This window comes from Nansenia antarctica (assembly GCF_963989245.1).
Source record: "Nansenia antarctica genome assembly, chromosome: 11".
Lineage (NCBI taxonomy): Eukaryota > Metazoa > Chordata > Actinopteri > Argentiniformes > Microstomatidae > Nansenia > Nansenia antarctica.
Genome location: NC_137681.1, coordinates 30,861,458 through 30,883,957, shown reverse-complemented (window position 1 = coordinate 30,883,957; position 22,500 = coordinate 30,861,458).

The window sequence follows — 22,500 nt, the reverse complement described above, 5'->3', positions numbered from 1 at the left end:
TAGCTCAGGCCATTGGCACATAGTACACACACACACACACACACACACACACACACACACACACTCACTATGCTGGCCTCCTCCTCTGCGTTGTCCTCCTCCGTGTTGTCCTCCAGGGAGAGGCGAGTCAGCCCAGAGGAGGGGGAGCCCTTCCCATTGCAGTCAGGGTGGAGGGAGGCGGGGCCAAGGGAGGGGGGTCTGGAGCTGTGCATGCTGGCTGACCGGTACAGGAAGGGCACCTGGAGGCACAGGGAGAGACAAGGTGGATGCCAAGAAGAAGAAGGAGAAGAAGAAGAAGGAGAAGAAGAAGAAGAAGAAGAAGGTGTGTGTAGGTGTGTGTAGGTGTGTGTAGGTGTGTGTAGGTGTGTGTACCTGCAGCAGTGTGTCGGGGGGTGTGTAGGTGTGTGTAGGTGTGTGTAGGTGTGTGTACCTGCAGCAGTGTGTCGGGGGGTGTGTAGGTGTGTGTAGGTGTGTGTAGGTGTGTGTAGGTGTGTGTACCTGCAGCAGTGTGTCGGGGGGTGTGTGTAGGTGTGTGTAGGTGTGTGTAGGTGTGTGTAGGTGTGTGTAGGTGTGTGTAGGTGTGTGTAGGTGTGTGTGTAGATGTCTGTACCTTCAGCAGTGTCTCGGGGGGTGTGTGTAGGTTTGTATAGGTGTATGTAGATGTGTGTAAGTGTGTGTAGGTGTGTGTACCTGCAGCAGTGTGTCGGGGGGGGGGGGTGTGTAGGTGTGTGTAGGTGTGTGTAGGTGTGTGTACCTGGAACAGTGTGTCGGGGGGGGGGGGGGTGTAGGTGTGTGTGGTGTGTGTACCTGCAGCAGTGTGTGTAGGTGTGTGTAGGTGTGTGTAGGTGTGTGTAGGTGTGTGTAAGTGTGTGTAGGTGTGTGTACCTGCAGCAGTGTGTCGGGGGGGTGTAGGTGTGTGTAGGTGTGTGTAGGTGTGTGTAGGTGTGTGTCCCTGCAGCAGTGTGTCGGGGGGGGGGGGGGTGTAGGTGTGTGTAGGTGTGTGTAGGTGTGTGTACCTGCAGCAGTGTGTTGGGGGGGGGGGTGTAGGTGTGTGTAGGTGTGTGTAGGTGTGTGTAGGTGTGTGTACCTGCAGCAGTGTGTCGGGGGGTGTGTAGGTGTGTGTAGGTGTGTGTAGGTGTGTGTAGATGTCTGTACCTGCAGCAGTGTCTCGGGGGGTGTGTGTAGGTGTGTGTAGGTGTGTGTAGATGTGTGTAAGTGTGTGTAGGTGTGTGTACCTGCAGCAGTGTGTCGGGGGGGGGGTGTGTAGGTGTGTGTAGGTGTGTGTAGGTGTGTGTAGGTGTGTGTAGGTGTGTGTAGGTGTGTTTAGGTGTGTGTGTACCTGCAGCAGTGTGTCGGGGGGGGTGTGTAGGTGTGTGTACCTGCAGCAGTGTGTCGGGGGGTGTGTGTAGGTGTGTGTACCTGCAGCAGTGTGTCTGGGGGGGGGTGTGTAGGTGTGTGTAGGTGTGTGTAGGTGTGTTTAGGTGTGTGTGTACCTGCAGCAGTGTGTCGGGGGGGGTGTGTAGGTGTGTGTACCTGCAGCAGTGTGTCGGGGGGGGGGTGTGTAGGTGTGTGTAGGTGTGTGTAGGTGTGTGTAGGTGTGTGTAGGTGTGTGTAGGTGTGTGTAGGTGTGTGTGTACCTGCAGCAGTGTGTCGGGGGGTGTGTAGGTGTGTGTAGGTGTGTGTAGGTGTGTGTACCTGCAGCAGTGTGTTGGGGGGGGGGGGGTGTAGGTGTGTGTAGGTGTGTGTAGGTGTGTGTACCTGCAGCAGTGTGTTGGGGGGGGGGGTGTAGGTGTGTGTAGGTGTGTGTAGGTGTGTGTAGGTGTGTGTACCTGCAGCAGTGTGTTGGGGGGGGGGGGGGTGTAGGTGTGTGTAGGTGTGTGTAGGTGTGTGTACCTGCAGCAGTGTGTTGGGGGGGGGGGTGTAGGTGTGTGTAGGTGTGTGTAGGTGTGTGTAGGTGTGTGTAGGTGTGTGTACCTGCAGCAGTGTGTTGGGGGGGGGGGTGTAGGTGTGTGTAGGTGTGTGTAGGTGTGTGTAGGTGTGTGTAGGTGTGTGTACCTGCAGCAGTGTGTTGGGGGGGGGGGGTGTAGGTGTGTGTAGGTGTGTGTACCTGCAGCAGTGTGTTGGGGGGGGGGTGTAGGTGTGTGTAGGTGTGTGTAGGTGTGTGTAGGTGTGTGTACCTGCAGCAGTGTGTCGGGGGGTGTGTAGGTGTGTGTAGGTGTGTGTAGGTGTGTGTACCTGCAGCAGTGTGTTGGGGGGGGGGTGTAGGTGTGTGTAGGTGTGTGTACCTGCAGCAGTGTGTCGGGGTAGTGGTGGTCTAGTGGATAGTGAGTTGGACTTGTGATCGGAAGGTTGTGAGTTCAAATCCCGCCCTAAGCCACACCACTACTAGTGTGCCCTTGGGTAAGGCACTTAGCCCTCAGTTACTCCAGGGGGAATGTCCCTGTAATTCGTAATTGTAAGTCGCTTTGGATAAAAGCGTCTGCTAAATGGCAAAATTAATAATTTAAAAAATTAGGTGTGTGTAGGTGTGTGTAGGTGTGTGTACCTGCAGCAGTGTGTTGGGGGGGGTGTGTAGTTGTGTGTAGGTGTGTGTACCTGCAGCAGTGTGTCGGGGGACAGGTCCACAGACCCCCTGGTCTCCAGAGACTCCATCCTGCGGTGTCTGGGCCGGGCCTGGGACAGGGAGTCTGTACGGCACAGGGACGCCTCCTCCCCCCCCTCTTCCGACATCCCTCCTCCCCCTCCCCCCCCGCCTCCCTCCTCCTCGTCCTCCGAGGTGGACCCCCCCTCCCCCAGGAGCAGCGAGCGGCGCTCCCCAGACTGACTCTTCTGCCTCTTCAGGGAGGGGGCGCGGCCCAGGCTGTTCCAGCTGGAGCGACGGCTGGTCCAGCCACTCCCAGAGCTCCACGGGGCGCATGGGGAGGGGCTACGGTAGGGGGAGGGGCTACGAGCACTGGTCTGGAGGAGGGGGGAGGAGAGGAGGAGAAAGGGGGAGAGAGAGAGAGAGAGAGGGAGAGAGAGAGGGAGAGAGAGGGGGGAGAGAGAGAGGGAGAGAGAGGGGGGAGAGAGAGAGGGAGAGAGGGAGAGAGAGTCGAGAGAGAGAGAGGGAGAGAGGGAGAGAGGGAGAGAGAGAGAGGGAGAGAGAGAGAGGGGAGAGAGGGAGAGAGAGGGAGAGATATGGGGAGAGAGAGGGAGAGAGAGAGAGGGAAAGAAAGAAAAAAAGAAAAGCAGAAATTACGTTGTTAATACATTTACATTTTTGGCATTTAGCAGACGCCTTCATCCAAAGCCACTTACAGGGAATACATTTGTCTGAGTAAGTGAATCATCTATCCATCAGTCATAGCAGGAGAAAGACGGGGCCGTTGGCGGTCATGATAATAGAAGAGAAAAATGGGGCCAATGAGGTTTTATTTTTGTCCAATCATCAAATTATTTCCAGGGCTCGTTGGTGATTGGTCTGTAGCAGGAAGCTCTCGGTGACTCAATAGGCACATGACATCTTCATCATTATAAGTCACTTGACATCTTCATCATTATAAGTCACACCACATGGTCATTAGTCAGTCTTACATTCCTCCCAAGCACTTATTGTTGATGTTGTATCCTGCTGCCATGCCAACGTTGAACAACCTGAGCCTAAGAATGTTGCTCTTGTGTACCCGTACATTGGATGTAATAAAAGCGATTCTGATTCAGATTCTGGTTCTGATTGGGTGTGTCATGGTAGTGATGTCATGGTAGTGATGTCATGGTAGTGAGCTGCTAGCCTAGCGTAGCTGTGAGTCATGGTAGTGAGCTGCTAGCCTAGCCTAGCGGTGAGTCATGCTAGTGAGCTGCTAGCCTAGCGGTGAGTCATGCTAGTGAGCTGCTAGCCTAGCCTAGCGGTGAGTCATGGTAGTGAGCTGCTAGCCTAGCTGTGAGTCATGGTAGTGAGCTGCTAGCCTAGCCTAGCGGTGAGTCATGCTAGTGAGCTGCTAGCCTAGCCTAGCAGTGAGTCATGGTAGTGAGCTGCTAGCCTAGCCTACCGGTGAGTCATGGTAGTGAGCTAGCCTAGCGTAGCGGTAGGTAGCATACTGACCGGGGACTTGTCGTAGCTGTGGGGCTCCATGGACACGCTGCTGGCCCTGCGGTCGTACACCAGGACAGGGTCTCCCCCGGGTGGCAGTCTGGGTGGGGGCATGGGCGTGGCGGCGGTGTGGGTGATCAGAGGGGGGGTCAGGCTGGTCTGCAGGTCTACGTGACCATTTATGGGCACCACTGGAGAGAGAAAGAGAGAGAGATAGACAGCAGAGAGAGAGAGAGAGAGAGAGAGAGAGAGAGAGAGAGAGAGAGAGAGAGAGAGAGAGAGAGAGAGAGAGGGACATAGTACATAGTACATAGTCAACGGTAGGCTTCGAGGAGACTCCTATGGTAGGTACACCTATAGCTCATCTCTGGGTAACAGTACAGTAGATTACTTCATCACTGACCTTAGCCTGGTGTCTCTCAGAGCGTTCACAATCAGCCCATTAACACCCCTGTCAGACCACAGCAAAACCACAGTCTACCTGAACAGTTCAACACCCAATCATGAAGTAGTAAAACCTACCAAACTACACACTATTAAAAAATACTACAAATGGAAGGAAGGTAGTGTTGAAACATATCAAAACGCTATTAGACAACAACAAGTTCAATCACTTTTAGACCAGTTCCTGAAAAAAACCTTTCAATACAACAGTGAAGGTGTAAACAAGGCAGTAGAAAACCTTAATAATATATTTGACGTTTCAGCCTTCTGACCTAAAGGCCTCAAATAGAAAAGCCCCCAGAAATAACAACAATGACAAATGGTTCGACAACGAGTGTCAAAACCTCAGAAAGGAACTAAGGAACCTATCAAACCAGAAACATAGAGACCCAGACAACCAGAGCACACGTCTTCACTATGGTGAAACATTAAAACTGTATAAAAATACATTAAAGAAAAAAAGGGACCATCATGTTAGAAACCAACTACACTCTATAGAGGAATCCATAAAAACAAACAAATTCTGGGAAAAATGGAACACTCTAAATAAACAAAAACATGAGGATCTACCGATCCAAAATTGAGATATATGGGTAAATCACTTCTCCAATCTCTTTGGTCCAATAGAGAAAAATAAACAGCAAAGACACATACAAGATAAACTACAAAGTTTAGAGTCAGCCATAAAAGACTACCAGAACCCGCTAGACTCTCCAATTACACTAAAGGAAGTACAGGACAAAATAAATTCACTCGAAACTAAGAAGGCCTGTGGTGTCGATGGCATCCTAAATGAAATGCTAAAATTCACAGACGTCAAATTCCAATTGGCTATATTAAAACTCTTCAACATTGTCCTTAGCTCTGGGATCTTCGCCAATATTTGGAACCAAGGATTGATAACGCCGCTCCACAAAAGTGGAGATAAATCTGATCCAAATAACTACCGTGGGATCTGTGTCAACAGCAACCTTGGGAAAATCCTCTGTATGATCATCAACCACAGACTCCTACATTACCTCACTGTAAACAATGTCCTAAGCAAATCCCAAATTTGTTTTTTACCAAAGTATCGTACAACAGACCATAATATTCACCCTCAGCACCCTAATTGACAACCAAATAAACAAAAACAAAAGCAAACTATTCGCCTGCTTCGTAGATTTCAAAAAAGCCTTTGATTCAATTTGGCACAAAGGTCTGCTATTCACACTGTTGGAAAATGGTGTTGGAGGAAAAACCTACGACATCATAAAGTCAATGTACACTAACAACAAGTGTGCTGTTAAGATTGGCAAAAACCACACAGACTTCTTTTCCCAAAGCCGGGGGTTAGACAGGGATGCAGCTTGAGTCCAACCCTCTTCAACATCTATATCAACAGTTTGGCAAAAACATTAGAACAGTCTGCAGCACCTGGCATCCCCCTAGTAGACACAGAAGTCAAAAAGAGCTACAACAGCACCTCGACCTTCTATACCAATTCTCCCAGACCTGGGCCTTGACAGTGAATCTCACTAAGACGAAAATTATGATTTTCCAAAAAAGATCCAGCCTCCAGCACCACAAATTCAAATTCTTCCTAGATACAATTGCCCTAGAACATACAAATAATTATACCTACCCCGGCCTAAACATCAGCACCACAGGTAGCTTCAACAAAGCTGTGAACGACCTGAGAGATAAGGCAAGGAGGGCTTTTTACGCCATCAAAAGGAACATCAAGTTAGACATCCCTATTCAAATCTGGCTCAAATTATTGGACTCCGTTATAGAACCCAATTTCCCTCTATGGTTGCGAGGTCTGGGGTCCACCTGCCAACCAAGATTTGGCAAAATGGGAAAAACACCAAATTGAGACTCTGCATGCAGAGTTCTGCAAATCCATTCTTCGTATCCAACGTAAAACACCAAATAACGCATGCAGAGCAGAATTAGGACGATACCCACTAATTATAAAAATTCAAAAGAGAGTGTTTAAATTTTACAACCACCTAAAAGAAAGTCACCCTGACACGCTCCACAACAAAGCCCTTACCCACAGAGAGACTCTAGGGAGATGCCCCCTCAGCCAGCTAGTTCTGGGACTCTCACAGTCACAAGCAGAGCCACCTATTAGACTAAACCAAATTATAAGAAAGCAAAAAGAAAACTACCTGACACATTGGCAAGAATCAACCAAAAACCAGAGCAAATTGGAATGCTATTTGGCCCTAAACAGAAAATACACAGTGGCAGAATACCTGAGTACTGTGACAGACCCAAAGCTAAGGAAATCTTTGACTATGTACAGACTCAGTGAACACAACCTGGCCATCGAGAAAGGCCGCCACAGGCAGACCTGGCTTCCCAGACCAGACAGACTGTGCACCCACTGCACACAAAACCAGGTGGAAACAGAGCTGCACTTCTTAACTACCTGCCAGCTGTACAAGGACATCAGGGACACATACTTCCCACTGATCACCAACATCCAGGGAGACTTTGAGGACTTGACCAATGTCGAAAGGCTACAGAGAGTCGTGAGAACAGCACAGAAGATCACCGGCGCCCCCCTCCCCTCTCTGGAAGAGCTGTACAACACACGCTGTCTCAGGAAGGCCTCCAAGATCTCCAGGGACCCAACCCACCCTGGGTACGAACACTTTACCCGGCTGCCCTCGAAAAGGCGGTTCAGGACCTTGGCCGCAAGGACAAACAGACTGAAGAACAGCTTCTACCACAGGGCCGTCCAGGCCCTGAACACAGCAAAGACCTAGGTTCTGGGCCCTGGACAGTCTGGACGGATTGATGGCAGATGCTGGACTGAAAAAATCAGGTGTAGTGCTGAGGCACAAATATGTACATTTCAAGCCTGCAAACTGCGACACTTTAAATGAATGTGCAACAACACTATTGTGCAATATGACAACCCTAGTCGTCTATCTGTACAGTATAGTATAGTGGATAGTGTACATAGCCTTTATTTATGTAAACCAGCTCCTTCCCTTCTTGTGATTTTTTAAAAAGTGTTTTTTTTTCTTTCCTAACACCAGGGGAGCCACCCCTCCTAAATTTCGTTGTTTGGTACCTGTACTGTAGCAATGACAATAAAGACCATTCATTCATTCATTCATTCATTCATTCATTCATTCATCATTCATTCATTCATATCTGCTGGGTGAGGTACAGCAATGTGCAAACACAGCAGAAAGATTTGTTAGCTGCTGTGATAGAAAAAGGCAATCAAATGGGCTAAAACCACCATAAGAATTTAAATAAGTTTTATTTCATTTATTTATTCTAGTATGTAATCTATTTGTAATCTATTTATTTGTAATCTAGTATGTAATCTATGTATTTATTCTAGTATGTACATGTATGTACATTACATTCTTTTTGTTTTTGTTTTTTATCTTCACACTTCACATGCTTTGGCAATGTAAATGTATGTTTCCCATGCCAATAAAGCCCTTTGAAATTGAAATTGAAATTGAGAGAGCAGAGAGAAAGAGAGAGAGAGAGAGAGAGAGAGAGAGAGAAAAAGAGAGAGAGAGAAAGAGAGAGAGCAGAGAGAGAGACAGACAGCAGAGAGAGAGAGAGAGACAGCAGAGAGAGAGAGAGCAGAGAGAGAGAGAGAGACAGCAGAGAGAGAGAGAGCAGAGAGAGAGAGAGCAGAGAGAGAGGGAGAGAGAAAGAGAGAAAGAGAGACAGCATTATTAATTGAATTCGTAGAGAGAGAGGGGGATGAAGAGGAAGGAGGGGTTGAGGACAGAGAGACGCAAGGTGGGGTAGAGGTAGAGGGGGGAAAGAGAGGGGAAAGAGAGGGACAAGAGAAACAGTTTGAGGTGAAAGAGAGAGGAAGAGGATGGGAGGTGGGAGAGGAAGGTGGGAGGGGAGGGAGAAAGGGTGGAAGAGAGGCAGGGGGGTGGGGAGGAGGAGGAGAGGGAGAGAGTGGGGGACCGGGGGGTATACAGTAAGAGTAGAAGTGAGGAGGGAGGGGAGGGGGGGGAGGTAGTAGACCCTATGAGCCTCACAGAGAAGGGCTGGGGAGTTTAAATATGGACGCATTACTATTCTCCATTCTATGAATATTTAATCAAGCTCTTCATCTTAAGGGGGAATATTATGTTTCCCCCCAATCCAAACCCAGGAGGGGGAATGTAACTTTAATATCCTAATTCACCAGTCCTCCCCTCCTCCCCTCCAGTACTTAACCACATCCACAGGACTTTGACACACAGCGACTCTAAAGGGAAATACATAATAAATAAAATAACAAATATCCCAAAAATACGTTTCGGGAGAAGACCTAAAGCCTCCAGAAGACCTCTGACCTCACTGAACACACAGCTGACTAGTAGTGGAGGAATAATTGATGATGTGTGTGTGTGTGTGTGTGTGTGTGTGTGACTGTGTGTGTGTGTGTGTGTGTGTGTGTGTGTGTGTGTGTGACTGTGTGTGTGTGTGTGTGTGTGTGTGTGACTGTGTGTGTGTGTGTGACTGTGTGTGTGTGTGACTGTGTGTGTGTGTGTGTGTGTGTGACTGTGTGTGTGTGTGTGAGTGTGTATGTGTGTGTGTGTGTGTGTGTGTGTGACTGTGTGTGTGTGTGTGTGTGTGAGTGTGTGTGTGTGTGTGTGTGTGTGTGTGTGACTGTGTGTGTGTGTGTGTGTGTGTGAGTGTGTGTGTGTGTGTGTGTGTGTGTGTGTGTGTGACTGTGTGTGTGTGTGTGTGTGTGTGTGTGTGTGATTGTGTGTGATTGTGTGTGTGTGTGTGTGTGTGTGTGTGTGTGATTGTGTGTGATTGTGTGTGTGTGTGTGTGTGTGTGTGCGCGTGTGTGTGTGTGTGTGTGTGTGTGTGTGTGTGTGTGTGTGTGTGAGTGTGTGTGTTTGTATTTATTACTATGAGGGGACCAAGACCTGACCGCACACTCACGGTGTGGGAACCCGAATCTTTGTGGGGTCCAAAAAGCTGGTCCGCACCAGGAAAATCGTTGAAATGAATAGGGGAGACGTTGCTGATATGCCTAGTGCAAGAATGTGGAGGAAAAAAATTTCCCCCATCACGTCACAAAAACCTGAGGATGTGTGTGTGAGTGTGTGTGAGGCTGGCCCTCTAACGACTACAATCGGTACTGCAGGTTCACAGATTGGCGCAGAATGCACACACACTCACACACTCCACGCACCAATCAAACGCACACCTGTCTGTCACGTGAGATGATTGAGCATCCATGCATCCATATTGGATCCAGCATCCATATTTGATGATGGCTGATAAGAAGAATGAAGACTAATTCAAGGACAAAGGTAAAACGAAAATATGTACAATTCTAACTTGATTATAAGACATTGTATTAAAATGTTTTGAAGGTAGAACAAGCAAACATTTAAGATAGCCTTCTCTGCAGTTCATCTATAGGCTATATGCCTTATTTTTAACGAAAGTTAGACTAGCTAATCAAATGCTATGTGTTAGCTAAGCTAACCAAATGCTCTAACGTTAGCTAGCAAGGGAGCTATACTAGCTAACGAATTGATTATAAGACATTTTATTTAAATGTTTTGAAGGTAGAATAAGCAAACATTTAAGCTAGCCTTCTCTGCAGTTTTAACGAACGTTAGACTAGCTAATCAAATGCTATGTGTTAGCTAACCAAATGCGATGTTTTCTAACGTTAGCTTAGCTAGCAAGGGAGCTAGACTAGCTAACGAATTGCCAGGTGTTTTGTAGTTAGCTAATAACGGAGTTAGGCTAGCTAACCAATTGCCATGTGTTCTCAATCACTTCGATAGGGACGTTTGATGGAAGACGGTGCCAGATTCTAAACGAAAAAACGAAAAAACGACAATAGGTAGGTAATCTGCTAAAACAGTAGATTGTGTATTGTGTAATGGGGTTCAAGACGGGAGCATGCCTATGTTCCCCGGGTCCTATGTTCCCCGGGTCCTATGTTCCCCTGTTCCGCACTTCCGAAAAAGGGTTCTATGTTCCCCGCTTCCGAAAAAGGGTTCTATGTTCCCCGCTTCCGAAAAAGGGTCCTATGTTCCCCGCCCGCCGTTGTGTCAAGCGACCTCATGTGTCGTTATGTGGTACTGCATGAGAGTTTTTTTTTTTTTTTTTTTTTTTTTTTTTTTTGGGGGGGGGTCTTAAGATGACTTGGAAATAATGAAGAACACAATGAATGTCATAGTATTGTCTAAGCATTTTATATAACTCCCTAGATAGATCATTTTCGAGATGGAATTGAAAATCTTATATTCCTAAAAGAACACCAGTGATATATATATATATACACATTATTAAATATTTTTTCTATATTTTTGTCAAACGAAATCAAATAAATACAGTAGAGATATCAATCCAAAATATAGGCTTTTATTGCAACCAACAACAACAACAAAAAAACTATGTTTGTGCAAACATGGTGTTTGTTTCCAAGACCAAGCATCAAAATGCCAACCTATGGGACAATACTGTACATCCCATTGGCAGGACGTCACGTAACAGCGCAGTGTGTCTCTAGGTTACAGTGTCACATATCCCATAATATAATCCCTAAGTAACTAGCCAGTTTTCGTAGCACAGTGAGTGACGTCTTCGAAATCGAAAACACAGGCTATAGTGAGACGCGCGTCAAAAAAGGCTCACAGGCGGAAACTACATCCCGAACGATAGTTCCTCCCTAGGAAATATTAGTTCCCACTTCACACGAGATAGATAGATTAGATAGTTTGACTGTGTGATAGATAGATAATTTGATATTTTGAAAGTGTGATCGATCGATAGATAGTTTGATTGTGTGATAGATAACTTGATATTTTGAAAGTGTGATAGATAAATCGATATATCAATAAAGAAAAGAGTGTAAAAAGAAACAACTTGCATTGCTGTCATGCTAGCGTAGTGGTTAAAGCTGCGGACTGGAGTTCCAAAGGTTGCGAGTTCGAGACTTGACTAAGTCATTCATTTTTTTTTTTTTTTACATTTAACCGAAGATTTCATGCAAAGGTTTCAAACACCATTGTAATCGTGTCAGTTCTTGTAAATTAGCCTGCACCATAATTTTATAGCCTACAATACTTTTTTAGATGAGATTTTAGATTAGATTCAGACAACGAAATGCAGTAAAAAGTGCGCCTGAAGAGGGATTCGAACCACTGATATAAAATGACGATTAAATCCTATGGCAGCAGTCAATACCACTAGGCCATTGTGGCGATATGACGATTTGTAGCCTGCTGCGGATATCACCACAGTAGTAATATTCATTTATTAAAATATGAACATATAACAATAACTGGGGCTAGTATGACCTACGCATTTAATCGGTCAGCAATTTCTTGCCAAACCATTTCCCTCGCCTTGTTAATTGCGGCAGTATTGCACTATTTTACATCTTATTTTTCCGTCTTCATAAAAATCAATAATTCGGAATGCTGCGCAAATGTAGTACCCCTGCAGAGTGGAGTATCTTCATTTCGACAGATCGACACTTCAGGGCTTTTTATGTCTGCGTGCACGCGCCCATATCGAAGATTTGTAAGCCATCTTCAAGGCTTGATTTCCAATCTCGAGTTCCCTGAGCGCCGCTATACTGATCCACCTTTAGTGGAATGACCCGCTGATTAGTCACTTTTACAACGAGGTATGACTTGTAAGGATCATGCATTTGTGGAATGAGCAACACAGCTAAACGTGAGGGTAGCGGCCCAACATTTGCAATTGTATGCATGGATTAAAGAAATATTTTTTCTATATTTTGGTCAAACGGAATCAAATAAATACAGTAGAGATATCAATCCAAAATATAGGCTTTTATTGCAACCAACAACAACAAAAAAAAAACAATGTTTGTGCAAACATTGTTTGCACAAACATGATGCAACATGTTTGAAACATCATCAAACATGAAGACATTCTTTCACTCTAGTGTTTTAGTAGTCAGGCACTAATAAGGAGAGGCCTACTGTTTCACTGCTGAAACCTGGTAATCCTGACACATGAGCTCTAGTGCAATTATCAGTCCTAACTCTGGCATCACATATATTGTAATAATAACTATATGGCTTACTAAGTAAACAGGTCCATATAAACTGGAAAGGTACAGACATCTTTCAATAACAAAACTATGGTACAGCAATAACTTGGCAAAAACAAATGAAAGAGCTAAATAACATGTAAACAATGGCATACATGATGGCGTAAACAATGGCGTACAGCTTATTCTAACTAATAATAACAATAATAATAATAATAACAATAACACAATTAGGCCAATAACAATAATAATAACAACAACATAGGCCAAAGTGCTATCAAAATAAATGTGGAAATCTAGCCCATACGGACGCTACGGCTGACAGCCCTCCAGTACGAAGCCAGATCTCTGTGGCCCTGCATGTACTGTCCTTTCAGCCTCAGTAGACGGGCCTCCAACTCCCTCCACTTCCGTCTCCTTGTTGGGGGAGCGTGGCCTCTGTCTGCCATCCCCAGTTTACCCTCTGCAAGCGTTTGCTGATCCTTCAGGTGCCGAAGGAATTTCCAAAGTGAAGGATGGCGCACTTGGACAGCATCGTTCAGAGTACGATGATAAGCTAGAACAAAAATACAGAATTATAACTTATTAGCCTATTAATGGCCTATTAATGTGCAAACTGGTTCTACATCTGCAGGCTGATCTACTAACGGTGTGCAGTGAGGATTGTTGATCTTTCCAATGTAGAAGATAGCGGGCCTTATTTGAAGTATATCTCAACTTCCCCTGTGTGTGAACTTCAATTAGTATTCGTTATTTGGGATCTTAGTAAATCAGGCCCTAAATGTTATTAGTTTGGCATGAACATTTTGACATTGAACATTTTCCCCTCTGTGTCTCCTCCTTTCACAATTTTAAATCCTTTCTTAATCCTTTCTCAATCACGGTGCCCGCCCATGATTGGACTGATGTTATGTCCATCATCATTAGCGCGCCTGTACGTGGCAACTCGTCCACCTGTTTAAAGAGCCCTCCTGTCCTCTGCTGTGTTTGATGTTTCGTTAATTTTTGTTTCGGCTCATAGTTAAACCTCGATATACGCACAGGCCCAGAGGTGATAGGATAAGAATGAATTAACCCATAATTAGCAGACAATATTATATTAACAATATAAAATAATTAACTTAATACTTCAGATTTAGTTATTAGATGAAATTATATTTTTTTTGTTCAGATCTGTCATTGTTACACTTACATTCAACATGATTATTGGTCCTTTGCTCCATGTTTCTCTCGAACACATTCCACATCGCTGGTGGGAAGGCCGCTCCAGGATGGACATATGTGTTACGAACATACGCAAGGAAGTCTTGTAACTCAGGGTGGTTCATCAGGGCACGCCTGGTGTTTCTGTGGTGGAGGAGAAGATCAAAATTGATCTGGACCAGAGGCAGAGGCAGGTGTCCTAAGGCCATCACCTTGAGATGAGATGAGATGAGATGAGATGAGAGATGAGATAACGTTTATTGCCATTTATGCATACACATTAAGCATACACATATAGGAATTTGATTTGGCGTTACAGTAAGAGCATTTCTAAATGCAATGACAGAACACAACAAACCTTGCGGATGACTGCTGCCAGTGGATGGTCATGACGGAATGGACCAGCCAATCCAAGTGCCTGTACCCTCTTCCACAAGGCTTGGTTGAAATGGAAGTAGCATCCTCCGATTCTGGCTTGTGGCAACTCCGTTTCAAGAGCAGTTTTCAGCGCTTGCTCAAAGTCACAGATGACTTTACGCGGACGCCAAAGGTGGTGGGTGATTCTCCTGAGTGACGTTTTGACACACTGGAACACTTGTCGGTAGTGTCCAATTGTACGTTGCTCCATGAGGACATGTACAAGGGGGACAACGAAGCCATGAATGTCCCCGAGTATAGTGAATACTTGGTTGTATGGGCGTGGGCACGACTTGAATGTAGCATCCATGTATAATGTCCTGCAGTGTCGCAGCTGTCTCAGGTTGTCCTCTGTGGAAAACACTGCTATGCCCCACTCACTGTCTTGGTGCAGGAGGAAATGGTCTCTGCTCCATGTCTCAGCCCATTGACCGTCGATCCTTACATCATCAACGGTAGCTGGGACGGGAGGGATTACTGCAGCTCTGGCTCTGGCCATAACAGACCTAACTGAGGAGAATCTTTGAGGAGGTTGCCCTCGACCTCCACGCTGGATGGGACGGCCCCGCTGTAGACCTACGCACTCAGCATCGTAAATGCGCTTGATTGGTACTGTGGGTTCTCTCACCACCTCTCCAGTAATCACTTGGCGAAATTGCGCATTGTTCACCATTTGTGTATCGGGGGCATGCACATGTTCGCGGACCTCGCGAACTTCTATGTTGGGATTGACCCCCTCTACATCAAAGATGTTTGTAACCAGAACTGTCCGGCAGTCTTCTCTCCAACACCGCCACCGAATATTCTGTAAATTTGTGCGGTGTTTCTGGTACCTAAAGTTATCCAGAACTAATATTTTCCCCCCTCGGTCTCCAGTAATTATTTGAGCCATTGTCACTACGCATGTGTTCCGAACATACCGGTATTTGAGGAAGTCTTGTAACTCAAGCTCAATTACAATTGACCTTAAAACAATTGATAGGGGGTGTTACGCCCTCTGGTGACTCGGAGAAGAAGGGCGCAACAGAGACACACTAAATATCAGAGTGCAACATTGTCCCCTGACACATACAAGTATATTATATCAATGTGTGTCTATGCAGTATCAATAGCATCTAATTTAGATTTTTTATTTTAGTTGTTTATCTAAAGAAAATAATATTTTAAAATAATGAATTATCTAAAACAATACATTAAAAACAATCTAAATGATATGCTACATTTAGCATATCATGCTACAATGATATGTACATTTCAAGCCTGCAAACTGCGACACTTTAAATGAATGTGCAATAACACTATGTGCAATATGACAACCCTAGGGTACATAAGGTTGCCGAGAATAGGAAATGTTAGAATAGGTATAGCATAGCATAGAGTACAGCACAGTGTTTTATTTGTACAGTATAGTATAGTGGATAGTGTACATAGCCTTTATTTATGTAAACCAGTACTATATCAATGACAATAAAGACCATTCATTGATTCATTCATTCATATTATCAATAGCATACCCCTTTTATAATTAGCATACTGAATTTCATTCTCAGATTTGATATAAAGACTATCAGAGTTGGGTCATTTGTGAAGACATTAATGTGTGAATAGAGCAGATTAATGTCTGAATAGAGCAGATTAATGTATGAATAGAGCAGATTAATGTCTGAATAGAGCAGATTAATGTCTGAATAGAGCAGATTAATGTATGAATATATAGAGCAGATTAATGTGTGAATAGAGCAGATTAATGTGTGAATAGAGCAGATTAATGTCTGAATAGAGCAGATTAATGTATGAATAGAGCAGATTAATGTCTGAATAGAGCAGATTAATGTCTGAATAGAGCAGATTAATGTCTGAATAGTGTCGTGTTTCGTAATGTAAACGCGTGAGACAACTGTTAACTATATATCACGTACTTTATTAACCATCCAGTTCCACCATTCATTCCACTCTGCCCGCTTTCCCACTGTGCATGCTCTCCCCTCTATCCCCAACTCATTCCCATTGGTCTACAGCATAAGCGTCACACCATATATTTATTATCCTTATGTTCTAACTAACATAACACCACAAATAGAGCAGATTAATGTCTGAATAGAGCAGATTAATGTCTGAATAGAGCAGATTAATGTATGAATAGAGCAGATTATTGTTTGTCCATCAACGTCGAATTCTGACGTCTGCCGTGTGAGACCAGGGGCCTCATTCATAAAGAAATACTTGAACGTCATCTTTGACTTTCACGTAAGCACATTTTTCTAAACGGACGTGAGCATTATTTATAAAACGGGCTGAGATGGTTTAAAGTTGCGTACGTGCTTCCTTCTATAAATACCAAACATACTTGGAATTGAACGCAGGTGAATGAGGTTTGTATTAACGCCCTGTGATAGAGGCTCAATTATAGCGGCTGAATGAAGCCAAGTGCTATAATATAATATAATACAGACAGACAATACTGACAATATTATATACTGTCTGTATTATATTATATTATAGCTTCATTCAGCCGCTATTTGAGCCGCTATCACAGGGCGTTAATACTATATTATATAGGCGTGCGTCTGGAAGGGGAGAGGGCAGTAATACCACGTTCATTGATAAAAATGACATAAGGGATGGAAAGGGGGGATGGCAGTTTTAGAAGGGGGATGATTTGGACTGTTTTTATTTCAGGGGGGATGCCATTCCCCCTCATCCCGACTCAACTCGAAATCCAGTATCATTTAGCGCGTGGCCGGGCAAGGCATAGGCATGTTGAAGAGAGATAGACAGCTCCGTAGGGATATAAAGAAAGACTGAAATACAATCATAAACATTAGTTCCCTTTCAATCTTGAATTAAACTCATTTTCTCGGCTGATAACAACATCGTTAATTTTATTACGAGCCACTTGCATGAATTACAATAGGCAACGTTTTTCCAGTGCAGCTCACATGCCTGTAATAACTCCGCATAACCAGTAGGTAATGTACGTAAGCAAGTTGAATACTCGACGTCGAGCTACGATCGTTTCCACGATCAAATTGACTCACGTTGACATTTTATAAATCACTACGTTGACGTGGTTTTCTACGTACGACACGGGTAAGATCAACATTTGATCTAAGCACCCGTTATGAATGAGGCCCCAGGCTGATTAGAGTTAGTAGATTTGTGACAGCCCCCCAGTGTGTCTGAATTGGAGTCCTAGTATACTGTACTTCCAAATGGTTTAGCATGGGGGGTCAGGTTCAGTACTAGATTTGGGCCGAGGTCCAATAGTGTCCTACCTACAAAAGGTTTTGTACATATAATCATTTTGTTCATATAATAATGTTGTACACATAGTAATCCACAGTATGATTATGTATTTGTGTATGTTGTTTAAAAAAAAAACAATAAAAAAAAAACTAACAGTATAATTATGTATTTGTGTATGTTGTTTAAAAAAATGCAGTACTACATAACGACACCTGGGGTCGCTTGACACAACGGCTGGCGGGGAATATACGGAAGCGGGGAACATAGAACCCTTTTTCGGAAGCGGGGAACATAGAACCCTTTTTCGGAAGTTTTCGGAAGAGGGGAACATAGAACCCTTTTTTTTTTTTTTGCTAAGAAACAGGGGAACATAGGACCCGGGGAACATAGGACCCGGGGAACATAGGGATGACCCCTTCAAGACTACATGGAAGAGTATTGTCATTTGTGAGGATTAGTAGGCTGATTTGCTGAGATGAGGTTCTTGCCTACACACACTGTCTCCGGTGCAGCCTCGTGGGGTACCCCTACCCAGCTCCCACTCAAAGTTACTGATAGTACAGCGTACACACACACTGTCTCAGGTGCAGCCTTGTGTGGACCATGTAAAGGCCCATACATTACTGAGAAGGACGTTTACTGGTGGAGCCAAACTCTGCTGGAATGTTAGGGGCCAATACCATACTATTGGACTTCATGCTATCTTCGTATTACAGAAGCTGGACTCCATTGACATTACACTGGCGACCTCCTGAACTTTAGGCTCACTTTTGGGACACTTCCTATCTAGCCAGGGGAACAGAAAAAGACACACACCATCAGTGGGATGCCAGCTTTCAGCCAAAAGTGATTTCAAGTCTCTAGCCCAATGTATCACCAAACAACGCTCAATTTAGTCACTCACTACCCTTCCCCACTCAGCCGTTTAACATTGGCGACCTCCTGAACTTTAGGCTCACCTTTGGGACACTTCCTATGTAGCCAGGGGAACAGAAAAAGACACACACCATCAGTGGGATGCCAGCTTTCAGCCAAAAGTGATTTCAAGTCTCTAGCCCAATGTATCACCAAACAGCGCTCAATTTAGTCACTCACTACCCCTCCCCACTCAGCCGTTTAACATTGGCGACCTCCTGAACTTTAGGCTCACTTTTGGGAAACTTCCTATCTAGCCAGGGGAACAGAAAAAGACACACACCATCAGTGGGATGCCAGCTTTCAGACAAAAGTGATTTCAAGTCTCTAGCCCAATGTATCACCAAACAGCGCTCAATTTAGTCACTCACTACCCCTCCCCACTCAGCCGTTTAACATTGGCGACCTCCTGAACTTTAGGCTCACTTTTGGGACACTTCCTATCTAGCCAGGGTAACAGAAAAAGACACACACCATCAGTGGGATGCCAGCTTTCAGCCAAAAGTGATTTCAAGTCTCTAGTCCATTGTATGGCCAAACAGGGTTTAACTTATTGGGGATGAGGCCTCCATTGACATTACATTGGTGACCTCCTGAACTTTAGATGTTCCCCAGAACAGTATACCTGAGAAGTTTGTTAAGGTGTTCCCCAGAAGAGTATACCTGAGAAGTGTGTTAAGGTGTTCCCCAGAAGAACAGTATACCTGAGAAGTGTGTTAAGGTGTTCCCCAGAAGAACAGTATACCTGAGAAGTGTGTTAAGATCTTGATACATCTTGATACATCCTCAACACTCACACAACTCTCATACCAGGTTAAACAGACAGCTGCTATATATATATATATATATATATATATATATATTTCACTCTGTGATTCTCATATCGGCTGGGATTCTACATGAATTTTGAAGTTTAAACAAGAATAATGTTCATCTTGTCATTCAATAGTTCCTGACGTGAGTACAGCGCAAAAGCGGAAACGGAGTGGGTCGCCGCAAGTAAATGAAGGGGAAACTCATTCAGATGGAGACGACATCCCCGTCCAAAAGACAAAGTCAAAGACAGGTAAGGATATTGTATCAAAGACATTACATTATTTCTCTTATCTTTATGTGAGAGAATTAAGCAGTAAAACACGAGAGGGCGTACTTTATTGCTCTCGTGCCTACGGCAGCACAGCCCTTCGTATAGTCTCAAAAAACAATAGTTTAACTATTCAGTTTGATATTATATATTGAGTTTAGTGAACTCCACTAATAAATGCAGTTCCTAAAACTATCACATTACTGTGGAATTTCAAATAGTGAACATATGTATGATAGTTCATATATCACAAATACACACGGTTTCGAATGCCTCTTGGCCAATCACAATACGCAGTCGGAACTATGTTGTATAATTGGCTTTATTTGAGCCACACTTCACAATTACTGTGCATTTATATTTATCCTAAACTAATTTGTTATTCATTTCTTATTTAGCTCGCAAGCCACAGAAGAATAAGCTCTGGGAAATCGAGGAGATAACTGCTGTCGAAAAGCACATGATGAACTTCATTCGGACCTGTCGCGTTCCAGGAAAGGACGACTGTGATAAGTGCCTTAAATCAGAGCCAGAAGCACAAAAAAATAGAAATTGGAAGGCGCTCAAATTTTACATTAATAATAGAATCACCGCACTAAAGAGGAAAATGTAAGACATTTTTTCTCCCAAATTTTTATTATTTTGATCATCATCGTATCATTCTCTTTGACAGCAGAGGCAAGGACAGAGCGTAAATAAAAGATAAATTGCATAGTAGACGGTCAGACAGTTCTCCACTGCAGTTTAATTTGCTCGTTTAGTAAAATCCTGATTGGAGCATCCTTACAGCTCAAGCGCAAGCGAGCGTCTTGGACAAAGGAGTTTAGCTTGGTATATACAGTATTTGCATAGGAGCATATTTTTTGGGGATTATTTGTTCACAATTAAGTTCAGTTCTAAAATGTATCTTAGGGGTGGCCTGATCTCGCTCCATAGCTTTAATTAAGAAGAGTATCCTTCCCAACTGTGGGGTAGTGGGGTAGTGGTGGTCTAGTGGATAGTGAGTTGGACTTGTGATCGGAAGGTTGTGAGTTCAAATCCCGCCTGAAACCACACCACTACTAGTGTGCCCTTGGGTAAGGCACTTAGCCCTCAGTTACTCCAGGGGGAATGTCCCTGTAATTCGTAATTGTAAATCGCTTTGGATTAAAAGCATCTGCTAAATGGCAAAAATTAAATTAAAAAAACTCCATACCTCAGTTTCCCATGAAGGTCCAGCGCCTTCTTTCCCACTGAGGACAATGTCTGTGATGTTTTTTGTTTGCTTTATGTTCTGTTGAGGATCTTGTGTGTATATCACATATTGTGTGTGATTCTTCTTTGGGGCCTTGAAAAAGTGCTACTAATAATAATTTAAGGTATCTAACAGCCTGTGCCCAAAGCAATGGACCCTGTTGTGGCGTAATACTTGACATTTTCAAGCTCTGTTTTCACTTTTTCCTTGTTTTCCTTGCTTGCTGGATGTTTGCTCAGGATTGTTTGTTGTTTGGATTGTTTGTTCAGAGTCCTGGCGACATTTGACGGCCAGGACAGTTAACGGGTTAAAATGGGAGACACACATTGCAGTGACTTTTTTTGCCATATATAAAGTAGGACTCATTACAGTGATGTGAATCAAATATACATAGCATACATACAGTGAGAAGTGACAGAAGGGGAGGTTCCCAGTCTGAGAATGGAAGGGAAGGGGTGTTCAGGTACTGTTGTACAGTCTGATGGCTGTTGGCACTAAGGGGTACCTGAACCGATCTGTTTTGCACTTGGGAGGGATGAGCCTATGGCTGAAGGTGCTCCCCATCTGCCACAGATCATCATAGATGAGAGTTTATTTTCATTCTGTCCGTCATCCTCTCCACCAGTGATTAGCTAAGTATTTTAGTTTGTCTTAACAGTCCCCACTGAAATGTAGATCAAGCAGGGTGTGTTAAGGGGATACCCAGGAGTACTGTATACCTGAAAGGTTCAGTTCTCAGCATTTATGTTTAACAACCAGTGTGTTAAGGTGTTCCCAAGAACAGTATACCTGAGAAGTGTGTTAAGATGTTCCCCAGAAGAACAGTATACCTGAGAAGTGTGTTAAGGTGTTCCCCAGAACAGTATACCTGAGAAGTGTGTTAAGATGTTCCCCAGAAGAACAGTATACCTGAGAAGTGTGTTAAGGTGTTCCCCAGAACAGTATACCTGAGAAGTGTGTTAAGGTGTTCCCCAGAAGAACAGTATACCTGAGAAGTGTGTTAAGGTGTTCCCCAGAAGAACAGTATACCTGAGAAGTGTGTTAAGGTGTTCCCCAGAAGAATAGTATACCTGAGAAGTATGTTAAGGTGTTCCCCAGAACAGTATACCTGAGAAGTGTGTTAAGATGTTCCCCAGAAGAACAGTATACCTGAGAAGTGTGTTAAGGTGTTCCCCAGAAGAATAGCAATACCTGAGAAGTGTGTTAAGGGTTCCCAGAAGAATAGTAATACCTGAGGAGTCCCCATATGGGATGACTCAGTCAGGTCTGGACCCAAGTAATGCATATTGCTAATTTGAAGTGATATTCATGCTCCTGAAGTGCATCTGATCATGCCTGATTTTTCTCAGAGGTGTACGATGTCTAGAAAGGGTGGTACCCAGAAGGGAGGTTACAGTCAGGTCGTCCCACAATGTGACAAAAACAAGTATGTGTGTGAGTGTGTGTGTGTGTGTGTGTGTGTCTCACCAGGGGAGGCTGACAGGTCCTTCTGTCTGTCGTTCAGGTCCTCCAGGCTCCGCGTGCAGAAATCCACCTCCGTGTTCTCCTTAGAGCCATCACCCTGCACACACACACACACACACACACACACACATACACACACACACACACACACACACATACAAGCACACACACACACACACACACACACACACACGCACACACACACACATGCACACACGCAGACCACACACACACACACACACACACACACACACACACACACAGGTCAGAGGTCAGGCATAGAGAGGGTGAACAGGACAGAGAGGGCAGTGAGGTGGCAGACAGGTAGAGTTGCCCTTAAGCACAGATCCAGAATCAATTTACCCCCCAAAAACCACAACCTTCAACCATCCAGGTGGGAGCAC